The sequence below is a fragment of the Gopherus flavomarginatus genome, chromosome 2 (assembly GCF_025201925.1).
Source record: "Gopherus flavomarginatus isolate rGopFla2 chromosome 2, rGopFla2.mat.asm, whole genome shotgun sequence".
In the NCBI taxonomy this organism is placed as follows: Eukaryota; Metazoa; Chordata; order Testudines; family Testudinidae; genus Gopherus; species Gopherus flavomarginatus.
This window is the reverse complement of record NC_066618.1, coordinates 209,210,598-209,225,337: the sequence shown is the minus strand read 5'-3', so window position 1 is coordinate 209,225,337 and position 14,740 is coordinate 209,210,598. Positions and strand designations below refer to the sequence as shown.

The 14,740-nt window shown below is 40.4% G+C and overlaps 1 protein-coding gene across 5 annotated transcripts in view; it reads right to left on the bottom strand.

Annotated features, from left to right (window-relative positions):
- The window catches only part of PPP4R1 (protein phosphatase 4 regulatory subunit 1), a 92,644-nt gene that overhangs the window by 39,884 nt on the left and 38,020 nt on the right, over positions 1-14,740 (bottom strand). The window lies entirely within an intron of this gene.

Here is a 14,740-nt window from a genome sequence, read left to right as displayed (position 1 = left end):
CTGCAAGATACAGCGCTGTAAAGCGTCAGTGTAATCAGGGCAGCAGCGCTGGGAGCGCGGCTCCCAGCGCTACACGCTACACCCGTAAGGGATGTGGTTTACATGCAGCGCTGGGAGAGCTCTCTCCCAGCGCTGCCGCTCTGACTACACTCACACTTCAAAGCGCTGCCGCGGCAGCACTCCCGCAGCGCTGCCGGGGCAGCGCTTTGAAATTCCAAATGTAGCCATACCCTAGTAGTGATCACACGATCACAGCAGCTCCTTTTGGAATTTTAATTTTTGCAACAATGACTAACATTTTTTTTTAAATTCTGTCAGTGTTTAATAGTTATTCATTCTATTTTTCATCTATTGTATATTTTCATAATATTTGTCATTTCATGAATATTAATTCATTTTTTGTGGAGGAAGTAGGACACTACTTGAGTTAATCTAAATATCTTCATATACTGGATTCACATCTCTCTGAAGATATATGGATCAAATTCAAACTGGGTATTTTGTACATCCTCAATTTTACTAGACAGTGGGACATTACTGAATCCCAATACTCCATTTGCCCAGAAAACAACCTATTTCAGACCTAACCATTGGATAAATCCACCTCTTCAGAATTTTTCAACAGCTGTAGCTGCTGTTAGAGAATAGATCTGTTACAACCATACATAATGAAAGGACAATACTTTCAAATTACAGTAATTTTGAAGATTAAAAATCTTTGTGTAATATTCTTTCATAGGCGTATATTCTACCATTCGTTCCTTATTGGAAATTCACACATGAACTTTTCAGGTAAAGCCTATATGGCACTAACTTTGCTCATTTTGTCGAACACATTCACTGTAAATCTTATTATATAACATAAAGTAATCATCAAAATAGGAGTGGTTGTAAAAAGAAGTCCTTATTCTAAGAGGGAGGATATTATTTATATTTAGGACTGACTAATTACATGCTACAATTAAACCTGAGTGAGCAAGACAAATTTTGCTATTTGCACTACTATATCCAGTGGTGGATAGAGCAAACCTAATGGTGCATAGTTTCTAAATTAGAAGCAATGGTTCTGAGTGGTAAAATAATAAAATTCTGCCTAGCAGTTCCACTTCTTCGTAGTACACATTTAAAATTTATTTAGAAAGAATGCACAAAAGTATTTTCTGAGTTCAGTTTTTGTAAGCCACTAAGAAAGTCCCAAAATAATCAGTTAGTGGCTGTTCTGACTATTTACAGTGAAGATAGACAGTGCAAATGAACATTTTTGTGCTGCTTAGTTTCTCTTCATAATACATTACTAAGCACTTGTATAAGAGAAACATATAATGTCTTTAAAAGAAGATTCTCTGGACACACGTACAAGATATATAAGTACAAATCGAAAAACTATACAATCAAACAAATGTCTAAAAATAAGACGCTAAAATTCCTTTCAATGCATTAAATCTGAACTTTTATCAGAACTGACTTAGTGAACATTACCAGATTAAAAAAAAAAGCTTAGATTCCAGTTTACTGATTGAGTGCACATTTTTGGCAGTACAAACAATGTCAGTGAGCCAACCAGCCATTAAGAAGGAGGAGGAGAAACTGAGCAGCCAAAGAGACTATCCATTTCAACAAATTATGTTAAAAACAAAAATGTTTAAACAACTTAAAATTTATAATTAAAAAATTCCATATATGTAAATTGTAAAGTTTAGAGAGTAGCATTATAGGTCACAGCTGATAGAACCAGCTACTATTGATGTTGTCTGATACTTCTCCATAAGACGACCCAGTTTTTCAGTTACTTATAAAACTTTGCCAAACTCTTTGAGATAAAATTATACACTTCGGGTGCCTGCCTCAGGGTGAATACTTTTGGAAAATTTTAGCCAAAACTGTTCAACTGTTTCCAAGAAAAAAGTTTGGGGAAAATACATTGTTAGTACCCACGTTAAAAATTCTGGCCCCTCTTTTTTGAAAAGTTCTTGCTTCCCCATGCTTCGGGGCAGGGACTTCACATTTGGCAGGGGAGGGGCCTTTGTATCAGTGGCGTGCCTTTTGCCATCCCTGTGAAAATCCACACTAAATTATGAGCATTCAGGAAATCTCAGTTTGCACATGCTCAGTACAGATATCTGAGATTTTTAGCTACTAAAAATCAAAGATTACATGTTCACTAAGTATGCTCAGTGCCTCTCATAGCTCCTAGCACTGACCAGACTGTGTCTGAACACGTTCCAGTGTACTGCCGATCAGATTGTGCTTGCACAATCTCCACAGAGCAACTGACCATGCTCCTGCCCAGGACCACAGGGGAGTCCTAACACTTTCCCTATAATAGCTACTCTGAGTCAGAATGGAGCCAGCCACTGGAACTCAGAGCAGGGAGCCTGTTCTTCCTGTGCTCTTAATGGCCACCCTACTGGCACCCATGCAGCATGGAAGACGCTGATTCAAATGCAGGACAAAAGCCAGAACAGTAGGAAGGAAAAGGGCTAAAACAGGACAAGGAATCTGCTGAAATTGGGACTCAGGAGGTGGGTGGAGGAAAACTGTGACCAGGAGTTGGAAGGGTGGGATTGGCTGGTCAAGGAGACTCGCAGCTGGGTGCAGGAGGGGAGGCTAGGACTGGAAGCTGGTGATGGAAATGAGAGATGACGATTGGGAGTGGGAGATAGACACTGAGATTTGGATGAAAAGCTTGTGTGGAGATAAGGAGGGAGGATTGGGACTGGATGGATGAAGAGAATTGGAACAGGAACCAGTTTTTTGGGGAGAGGTGGGGAAGGACTGTGGAGATGGAGTAGTTTTTTTTTTTTTTTCCATAGGACCACTGCCTCATTCAGTGCACAGGAAGGTCCTGTCCTGGAGAAGAATCAGAGCTGTCTAGTACAGAAGACTTGTCTGCTGGATCCATGCCTTGTTTGTTGCAGAAGACGGAAAGTGTGTAGTGAATACAGAAGATTGCAGGCAGAGAAAATATGATCTCATGGTTAAGGCAGTTGAATGTCATCTTGGGGAACTGGATTCTATCCTGACTCTGCTACAGAATTTCTATGTGATGCTATGCAAGTCACTTAAACCAAAAATATTCACAGCTTGCCACTAACTGAGTGTTCTTCATTTTGTGGGTGCCTCACACAAGATCTGCAGAATTGCAGAGCACTCACAGCTGCAACTGAAGTCAATGGGAACTACGTTTTCAATATATAAAGTGCTAAATAATTCTAATTATTCTGAAAAATTTGGTCCTATTGGCCACCAGAAATGTTTGGATACTTAATCTCTTCATGCCTCAGCACACCATCTGTAAAATGGGACTTGATACCATGCCCTAGCCTCACCAGGGTATTGTGAAAATAAGTTCATTAATATCTGTGAAGCACTCAGAGATTATAGTTATAAGAGCCATATATAAACGCATGATGAAACTAAAAATTCTGTATTCAGAGCAGGGTTTTGATAGCCACACACTGATAAAGCAAAATATTGAAAATCTTGTAATTAAGTTAGCACCACTTTATTTTGTGCTCTGAATGAGGCAAGGATTCTGTAGAAACTATAGTATGTGATCATGTAATTAAACACTATATCAAGATGTCCATGCACAAGGAGGACAAAATAAGGTTGCTCGGCAGCCTTAATTCTGGCATTTCCTAATTTCAGAGAGCTTGACTTTACAACCTTAATAATGCTCTTTTAATGTAGTTTTTCATGTAATTAAATTATACATTTAACAGCATAGTTAATAATTCAATATACATCATATATGTAATACTACTGCTGCTATGCGAGAACCTTAAACTTTTAAGTTCCCTGACATTTGTGTTTAAGGTCTCAATTCTGCAAAACACTAAAGCACATGTTTAAGTGCCTTGCTGAAAAGGGACCTAGATCCACAGTCTCAATCTTACATTAGTACAGACTTTTGCATTATAATTCCTAAAAATGTACTAACAAAAATAATGCCAAAGATGAAAAGAGAAAAATATCCAACCCTCCCTCATTCTCTCCACTTTCATTTCTCCACCTCTTTCTCCTACTTAACTTTGTCCTATGGCAGCCTAAAGCTAGATTTCTTTATATCAGAGTAAACTGCAATCACTATTATTAATTCTATAAAATACAAATTGTAACCAAACAGAAACAAATGGTTTAATCATCATCCCAAATTACAGATTATGGAGGCACTGGTTAAGGTTATTACTCAGACAGACTGTAAGGTCTTCAGGACAAGAACCATATCTGTGTTTTATGTTTGCACAGGGCTTATTTCAATGGGCCCAGGCCTCTATGTATGTGCTAACACAATACAAATAAATAAAGTTGGGTTGAGATTTTTACTTCAGTCAGGATTAAAAATGTCTACTTCAAATTTTAATTATTGCATTTAGACTCCAAACATCACAATAAATCTTCAGAGGATGATTACATTTTTCATAACATTTGTTTGGAAAAATAATTTTCTACCTTTGTCAGGGGGAACATTTTAAAATGCTACCTTTTTTAATTTTGCCACCTGAAAGTATATCTTTGTGTCCTCTTATAGCAAATTACCACAGACAACTTTGTAACATCTTAAACATACACTTTCTCCAAATATTTCATAGACTGGGTACTTTTCAAGCTTTACACTTAAGTCTTTTGTATTTATTTTTCTCATTTATCAAAATTCAATTTAGCTCGACCAAGCTCTCATGTGTTCATGTGTTTAGTCACGGAACCGTACTCCAGAATTTAAGGGTTTTTTTGTTTTTAAGTTGTTCCTAATTTTCCTGGATGTGAACTTGAAAAGATGATTCAAGTGCAAATTGATACATTTTTGTCCTCCCTAGTAACTGCCTGCTACAATTACAGTAGAACCTCAGAGTTACAAACAGACTAGTCAACCACACACCTCATTTGGAACTGCAAGTATGCAATCAGGTAGCAGAGACCCCCCCGCTCCTCTCCCCAAAAGGCAAATACAGTACAATACTGAGTTAAATGTAAATACTAAAAAAATAAAGGGAAAGCAGCATTTTTCTTCTGCATACTAAAGTTTCAAAGTTGTATTAAGTCAATGTTCAACTGTAAACTTTTGAAAGAACAACCGTAACATTTTGTTCAGAGATACAAACATTTCAGTTACGAACAACCTCCATTCCAGAGGTGTTTGTAAATCTGAGCTTCTACTGTACTCTGCAAAGTGTGAATTGCCCCAATCATCTCAATGAGTTGGAAATGTTGACACTGCAATATCCTGGGAACTACACTACACTGCATAGAACACTGTAATTCTCATTTTTAAATCTGAATTAACTATTTCGCCATTGATCATTTTAAACAGAAACATTAATCTAAAGTGCTTCTCTCAAAATCCAGAAGTGACTTTCATATCTCCTCATGTGCCAAAAGCCTCAATTGGTCCCCCCATACTGAGCAGTCAAAAAGCTCCAGTGTTCCCTGACAACGTATCAACGTATAAATCAATGCACATGCCCAGTGACCTGATACTGGTTCACAAAGACTTTAACATTACACATGCCAACAGGAAACATATCTTAACCTAGCTTAGGTTTAGGTTCCGACTGCACTGTGGTTATGAGACACTGGACGTGTGCACTGTGGTTGTTGGTATGTTGCATGGAAAGGGAATTGCAGAGCTGAGGAGTCTTAAGGTTTGTCTACCAAGGGGAAACTGACTGGCATAGCTATTCTAGAGTAACTCCCCATGTGGATGTTATTGCGAAAAAACCAGTAACTTCATTCTGGAATAGTGTCCACATGAAGAGCTTTTTCACAATAGCTTATTCCACAATAACTATACCAGTCAATTTCTCCCATGTAGGTAGATGAAGCCTGAGTGTATTTGGTTATCATGAGGTTTGGGTGGTAATAATGTTTGAGGACTGAAGTTCGTGTAGGTGTTAATGCTGCCACAATTGGTGATTTTCTTCATCTCTGGCTAATGTGTTGAAGAAACTCATTTGAAAACCCTTAACTCTACGTAATTAAGTTTTTTGCACAGGATATATTTATTGCTTTGAATGAAAGCTTCTGTTCTTAATTAGATGCCACCTTCTGACAAAACACACATCAAACAATACTGGTTTATGTGTGTTATGTATTAGAAGGCTGGCTACGCAGTGTGGGGAGAAAGATGACACCTTTTGAAAGTATCTTTCCCAGCACAACCACCACCTGTGTATTGAGCTTCACATTAAGATGCATAAAATTTCCAGCACTGAGAATCACAATGGTGACTTGTCAAGACCCTGAGGGCAAAATCTAATTTGCATACATATTTATATAGTTTACACAAACTGTGTCAGTTTGTATGGTCTCAGGATACAGTTAGAATAATTTAAACAGTAATACATTTAACCAAATCTTAAAGCTTTATTCCTTTATCTCCTTCAATCTGGTAAACATTCTCTTTCATATACCATTTTCCTCCTCTTTCTTTCTGTTACTGTCTCTCCTCTTCTTTCCAATTCTCTCCTACTATACTTCTTAATCCCCACCCTGCCTCTTAATCAGTCACTCACTTCCCCCTCCCTTTCATCTGTCCTTCTATCCCACACAGACTTTGCTAGGGCTGTGTTCAACACAAAAAACTGGACTAGGTGAAAGTCTATCACAGTCTGAAGACAGAGCTTGCTCCTCTCTTTTCAGGAGTACCATAAGAACGGCCATACCGGGTCAGACCAAAGGTTCATCTAGCCCAGTATCTGTCTACCGACAGTGGGCAATGCCAGGTGCCCCAGAGGGAGTGAAGCTAACAGGCAATGATCAAGTGATCTCTGTCCTGCCATCCATCTCCATCCTCTGATGAACAGAGGCTACGGACACCATTCTTTACCCTTCCTGGCTAATAGCCATTTATGGACTTAGCCACCATGAATTTATCCAGTTCCCTTTTAAACACTGTTATGGTCCCAGCCTTCACAACCTCCTCAGGTAAGGAGTTCCACAAGTTGACTGTGCACTGTGTGAAGAAGAACTTCCTTCTATTTGTTTTAAACCTGCTACCTATTAATTTCATTTGGTGACCCCTAGTTCTTGTATTATGGGAATAAGTAAATAACTTTTCCTTATCCACTTTCTCTACATCACTCATGATTTTATATACCTCTATCATATCCCCCCTTAGTCTCCTCTTTTCCAAGCTGAAGAGGCCTAGCCTCTTTAATCTTTCCTCATATGGGACCCTCTCCAAACCCCTAAACATTTTAGTTGCCCTTTTCTGAACCTTTTCTAGTGCTAGAATATCTTTTTTGAGGTGAGGAGACCACATCTGTATGCAGTATTCGAGATGTGGGCGTACCATGGATTTATATAATGGCAGTAAGATATTCTCTGTCTTATTCTCTATCCCCTTTTTAATGATTCCTAATATCCTGTTCGCTTTTTTGACCACCTCTGTGCACTGCGTGGACATCTTCAGAGAACTATCCACGATGACACCAAGATCTTTTTCCTGACTCGTTGTAGCTAAATTAGCCCCCATCATATTGTATGTATAGTTGGGGTTATTTTTTCCAATGTGCATTACTTTACATTTATCCACATTAAATTTCATTTCCCATTTTGTTGCCCAATCATTTCGTTTTGTGAGATCTTTTTGAAGTTCTTCACAACCTGCTTTGGTCTTAACTATCTTGAGTAGTTTAGTATCATCGGCAAACTTTGCCACCTCACTATTTACCCCTTTCTCCAGATGATTTATGAATAAATTGAATAGGATTGGTCCTAAGTCTGACCCCTGGGGAACACCACTAGTTACCCCTCTCCATTCTGAGAATTTACCATTAATTCCTACCTTTTTGTTCCCTGTCTTTTAACCAGTTCTCAGTCCATGAAAGGACCTTCCCTTTTATCCCATGACAGCTTAATTTACGTAAGAGTCTTTGGTGAGGGACCTTGTCAAAGGCTTTTTGGAAATCTAAGTACACTATGTCCACTGGATCCCCCTTGTCCACATGTTTGTTGACCCCTTCAAAGAACTTTAATAGATTAGTAAGACACGATTTCCCTTTACAGGAACCATGTTGACTATTGCTCAACAGTTTATGTTTTTCTATGTGTCTGACAATTTTATTCTTAACTATTGTTTCGACTAATTTGCCCAGGACCGACGTTAGACTTACCGGTCTGTAACTGCCGAGATTACCTCTAGAGCCCTTTTTAAATATTGGCGTTACATTAGCTAACTTCCAGTCATTGGGTACCGAAGCCGATTTAAAGGACAGGTTACAAACCTTAGTTAACAGTTCCACAACGTCACATCTGAGTTCTTTCAGAACTCTTGGGTGAATGCCATGTGGTCCCGGTGACTTGTTAATGTTGAGTTTACCAATTAATTCCAAAACCTCCTCTAGTGACACTTCAATCTGTGACAGTTCCTCAGATCAGTCACATACAAAAGCCAGCTCAGGTTTGGGAATCTCCCTAACATCCTCAGCCACGAAGACTGAAGCAAAGAACCCATTTAGTTTCTCCGCAATGACTTTATCGTCTTTAAGCGCTCCTTTTGTATTTCGATCGTCAAGGGGCCCCACTGGTTGTTCAGCAGGCTTCCTGCTTCTGATGTACTTAAAAAACATTTTGCTATTACCTTTGGAGTTTTTGGCTAGCCATTCTTCAAACTCCTCTTTGGCTTTTCTTATTACATTCTTGCACTCAAGCTGGCAGTGTTTGTGCTCCTTTCTATTTGCCTCACTAGGATTTGACTTCCACTTTTAAAAGGAGTCTTTTTATCTCTCACTGCTTCTTTTACATGGTCGTTAAGCCACGGTAGCTCTTTTTTAGTCCTTTTACTGTGTTTCTTAATTTGGGGTATACATTGAAGTTGGGCCTCTATTATGGTGTCTTTAAAGAGGGCCCATGCAACTTGCAGGGATTGCACTTTAGTCATTGTACCTTTTAACTTTTGTTTAACTAGCCTCCTCATTTTTGTATAGATATCTCTTTTGAAATTAAATGCCACAGTGTTGGGCTGTTGAGGTGTTCTTCCCCCCACAGGGATGTTGAATGCTATTGTATTATGGTCACTATTTCCAAGCGGCTCTGCTACAGTTACCTCTTGGACCAGCTCCTGCGTTCCACTCAGGATTAAATCTAGAGTTGCCTCTCCCCTTGTGGGTTCCCATACCAGCTGCTCCATGAAGCAGTCATTTAAAGTAAAGTATCGAGCAATTTTATCTCTGCATTTCGTCCTGAAGTGAAATGTTCCCAGTCAATATGGGGATAATTGAAATCCCCCATCATTATTGGGTTCTTAATTTTGATAGCATCTCTAATTTCCCTTAGCATTTCATCATCACTATTATTGTCCTGGTCAGGTGGTCAATAATAGATCCCTAATGTTATATTTTTATTATAGTATGAAATTTCTGTCCATAGCGATTCTATGGAATATGTGGATTTGCTTAAGATTTTTACTTCATTTGAATCTACATTTTCTTTCACATATAGTGCCACTCCTCCCCCTGCACGACCTGTTCTGTCCTTCTGATATATTTTGTATCCCGGAATGATTGTGTCCCATTGATTGTCCTCAGTCCACCAGGTTTCTGTGATGCCTATTATATTAATATCCTCCTTTATCACAAGGCTCTCTAGTTCACCCATCTTATTATTTAGACTTCTAGCATTTGTGTACAAGCACTTTAAAAACCTGTCCCTGTTTATTTGCCTGCCCTTATCTGATGTGCTAGATTCTTTTTTATGTGACTGTTTATCATCTGATCCGGCCCTTAAATTATCCTCTTCCGTCCTCTGTTCCTGACTATAACCCATGGACACAAACAAGCTCCTTCAGACTGTCAGATGTGATGCTTTGCTTTTTCCATATGCCTTGCTAACCAAACAAGAGTGGACCAAACTAGGGATTAGCAATTCAAGGAGACAATTTTTGCTAGTAACTGCCAAGTGAGAAGGACTTTTGGCAGGGGGAGGAGACGTTGAAGCAATTAGGGGATGAAGAGGACCTTCTGACAAGTTGAAGATGGAGTGGAAGAATGTGGAACTGCTGGCAGCTGGGGACACATAAGCACTTCAGTTATTCCAAAATCTTAGGGACAATGTCAGCTGCAGACTAAAAAACATTACTAAGCTGTCAGCAGGCTATGAGCCAGTATCTCAAAATGTTACTTGAAGTGGGTTTTTCAACATTACTTTTGACATCCATACATGTTTTCAGAACTATTCACTGTCATCCCATAAATCTGCTGAAGAAAAAACTCTGGCAGTCATTTCTTAGTATAGCAATAATATGCACAGTGTGCACATATCCTGGAAACATGGCAGACAAGTTATTTATATTAGGCTTACCATATGTTACTTGATTAATTATGGTTAAAAGATATTTTTCATTTAAATTGATTACAGCCTCATAATTAGTCTCATGATAAACTTAACATTTTCCAAAAACTTATCCAGAAAGTTGTTTTTGAGACAGATGTACGTAGAAAACTAACTAGTCTGTCATTCTGGTGACTGTGTTCTAACAACCTCTATGTTTGGTGAAATATATAATATTTTTCCAGCAGGAGACTTTCTTCTCCAACCCTGCCATTTTCCCCAATAGCCCTTTAAAAAGTTTTTTTTATTACATTAGTAGTTTTTATAGTACCCTAAATACACATGGTATTTTCCAAAAATAGATGATGATACAGTCCCTGTCTTAAGACGTTACAAATGAAGGGGGCCCAGCGCTACAGGCACTCTGCAAAATTCTCAACAACTTCAATGGGAATTGAAACGTTAACTTCAAAAGGGAGTTAATGGCACTCCATGCACACAGGACCTGAAGCATCAGGCTGCATGTTTGCTAAACAAAACATAAGACGTTACAAAAACAACTGAGGTAGGGAGGGAATCATGATTACTGATAAGGCAGAGAAGTACAATTATCCCCGTTTTACATACGGCAAAAGTGACTTGTCCACGCCCACAAAGGAGACGGTGGCAAAGCTGGGACATTACCCCTGAATCCCAGTCCAGTGTCTTCACTACAACACTAACTTTCACAAGGGTGAATACATTACACTTCACAAGAGTTGTTGGGAGGATAAATCAATTAATGGTTGTAAGGCATTCGGATGCTATGGTGATGGGCTTCACACAAGCACATATGTATACACAAGGCAGATTTGTGTTTGCACATTAACCACTATTCGCTCTTTTTTTGTAAGAACTAAGGAGACAATGAAACTGAAAAGTAGCAAATTCGGAAGAGGAAATATTTTTACCGAAGTATAATTAGTTTGTGGAACTCTTTACACAAGTTGTCAGTGAGGTAAAGAGCTTATCAGGATACAAAAAACCAACTAAATGTTTGTGTGTGCAATGATACCTTCTGCCCAGCACACATACCCTACGCCAATTATGGCAGTAAATATTAACAACAAAAAACAAGAACTTTGGAAGGGACAGTAACCCTCAAACTTTGGGACTGACACCAACCTTCGAACTACTGGGGGTTATGAGGAAACCTTCCTTGGGGCAGATTAATCCACAACTTCCTACTTCTGGGTTTCCTCCTCTAAAGCAGATGTTACTAGCTACCGTTGGAGATAGGATATTGGACAAGACAGATCACTGGTCTGATCCAGTATGGTAATTTCTGTGTTCTTAGAATAATAATTTTTATAATAAAAATCATATTTTTACTCATTCTTGTACTCAACTGCAGACACACAACTGAACCATTTTGGTTCAAACTTTAAAAAAAAAAAAAAAAAAAAAAAAAAAAAGGTAGAGATCATGACTGGAAAATTTCAGCCCAATAATGGACTTAACATCAGAAGTGTCTGAAGATACAGGTCTGTAATGGAAGTTTAGACAACCTTAGTATAGGTGTTTCTAGCATTCCAGCTGTAATACCTATATTTTGATTACCAATAGCTAAGGCCTTGTCTACACTACAAAGTTGCAGCGCTGGTGAGGGGGTTACAGCGCTGCAACTTAGGATGTGTACACACCTGCACGGCACTACCAGCGCTGCAACTCCCTGTTTGCAGCGCTGGCCGTACACCCGGTCATGCCTCGAGTATAGAGGATCCAGCGCTGGATCACCAGCGCTGGTCATCAGGTGTAGACACTCACCAGCGTTTTTGTTGACCTCCATGGAATAAGCAGGTATCCCCGTGGTGTGCTCTGGCGTTCCCCGACCCCCCCTCCAAGCAGGTCTCCTTCCCCGCGGTTTGCTCTGGCGTTCCCCGACCCCCCCTCCAAGCAGGACTCCTTCCCCGCGGTGTGCTCTGACGTTCCCCGACCCCCCCTCCAAGCAGGTCTCCTTCCCCGCGGTTTGCTCTGGCGTTCCCCGACCCCCCCTCCAAGCAGGTCTCCTTCCCCGCGGTTTGCTCTGGCGTTCCCCGACCCCCCCTCCAAGCAGGTCTCCTTCCCCGCGGTGTGCAACAGCGCTGCAGCGTGGCCACATCTAACAACACTTGCAGCGCTGGTTGCTGTAAGTGTGGCCACTCTGCAGCGCTGGCCCTATACAGCTGTACTAATACAGCTGTAACAACCAGCGCTGCAAAACTGTAGATGTATACATACCCTAAGACTACATTTTAGTCACAGGTATTTTTAATAAAAGTCACGGACAAGTCACGGGCAGTAAACAAAACTTCATGACCCGTGACTTGTCCATGATTTGCACTGTATACCCCTAACTAAAGTCTGAGGAGGGCGGTCCGGGGGTGCCGCGGACGCGGGTGGGTGTGTTGGCCCAGGACCCCCCACTGGTGCTGGGGGGTAGGGGGAAGGGAGAGCAGGTGGGTGGCAGCGCATGGCCTAGGACCCCTGCTGGTGCCAGGGAGGAGGGAAGAGAGAACAGGCAGCAGTGCACGATCTGGGACCCCCACTGGTCCTGGGTGGGAGGGTTGGCAGGCTCCCTATCTGGCTCCGCGCAGCTCCTGGGAAGCAGACGGCATGTCCCTGTAGCTCCTAGGAAGAGTGAAGGCCAGAGGGCTCCATGCACTGCCTCCGCCACGAGCTCCGGCTTTGCAGCTTCCATTGGCTGGGAACCACAGCCAATGGGAACTGAGGGGGCAGCCCTGGTGGTGCCTCCCCCTAGGAGCTGCAGGGACATGCCAGCCACTTCTGGGGAGCCCTCCTCGCCCCCCCACCGAGGTATAGCACTGCCCCACGCTCCAACCCCCAGCCCTGAGCCCCCCACCCAAACTGCTGCTGAGCCCTGAAGCTAGCCACACTGGCCGCTACAGAAGTCAGAGGTCATCGAAAGTCACAGAAATCCTCCGTGATAGACAAGAAGCCTAAGAATAGCAATGGTGGGGGACTCTCAGTTCGACTATGCAACATTCAATGCAAATCCCTGTTTCTGCCTTCAAACTTAATTATACAATATGCCCACAATAAAAAACTGCCTCAGTTTCTCATTTGAGCCAGCTGAGAGATGGTGAAAAACAGAAAAAAAACAATTATCATGGTTCAAGTGTGACAGTGATGGAAATCAGCTGTCAAAAAATGAGAAGGTGTCAATATTAGTTTAGTCTGATCTCACAGCAGTTCACGCACTAATGGGCTTTTCTCGATACTTGGGCTTGGTTCTGGTTGTAATTCTAACAATGAAGCCAGAGTACCACCATACAGAGATTTGAGCCAAACTAAGCAAGTTCAAAGCACAAATAATTGAAAATTTTCAATTGTTTATAAGTTTAAGTTTAAAAAATAACCTAAATCACAAAAATAGCACTTCTTACCATACAAAATTAGTAATTTTATTTAATGTTGCAGTGTAGATTGAAAAGATACAAGTATTCAAACTCTCTTTAACCAGCTTCAACAAGACAGATCTATTTCCATTTGTAACAAGTTTTTCATTTGTTTTAAGATGGACAATGAATGTTCAAATTGACTGTCTTAAAGAAAAAGGTTACTGCCTGATATTACATCTGTACCACGCATGAAAGTCACAATGAAGTTAATGGCAGTATTATTCACGGAGCAGCTGCAGAATCAGGCCCACAGTATGACAAAACTAGTAGCACAGGAAACAAATTCTACAGTGCACAAAAAGCTTAAAATGCTGCTTTTGCTGACTAGCCAAATACTAGTCCAGACCATAAATACACGACTCTTGCTAAAAGAAACAAAGCAGATTAGAGCTCAGGTCTCAGTACTCAGTCTTTCTTCTACAAATGGATGTGTCAAATTGACAGTTATGCATGAAAGCTTTAGGCAGCAGACTTGCTCATTCCTTTTGGTCATCACTATAGCAATAAAGACTGCTGATATTACTGCACCAACGCATAAAAAGCTCTGCATGAAGCTATTTTCCCCCAGACACATATGTTCTATTTTCACATGTGCTGAGAACCCAAAACTAACGGGAGGCCCTGGGAGATGCTAGTGCTCAGCACAGTTGGAAAAACAAAAATAGGCAAACTGCTGCTATAGATACATAGATTTCAAAAGCAAAACCTAAGCCGGAAAGTGCCCTAGAAACAATGGTTTACCACTATTTTGTATATATTTAAATATATATTAAAAACTAACACTGATATCTTATTTTTTACTCAGAATGGCGACTTATTTATCAATAACATTTGCTCATATAAAATATAAAAAACATGCATCATAAATTAACATTATAGCCCCTTAGCAGAACAATTTGCCTTGAAAAGCAATGTGTTCTGTGATTCTGGAAGAAAGAAAAGGAGTAAGGGAGATGAAGACCAAAAGCAATTTTCTCCTCATGTTAGATCTACACAGGTTTCTCAAACTCCCACAGCATTCCTGCTAT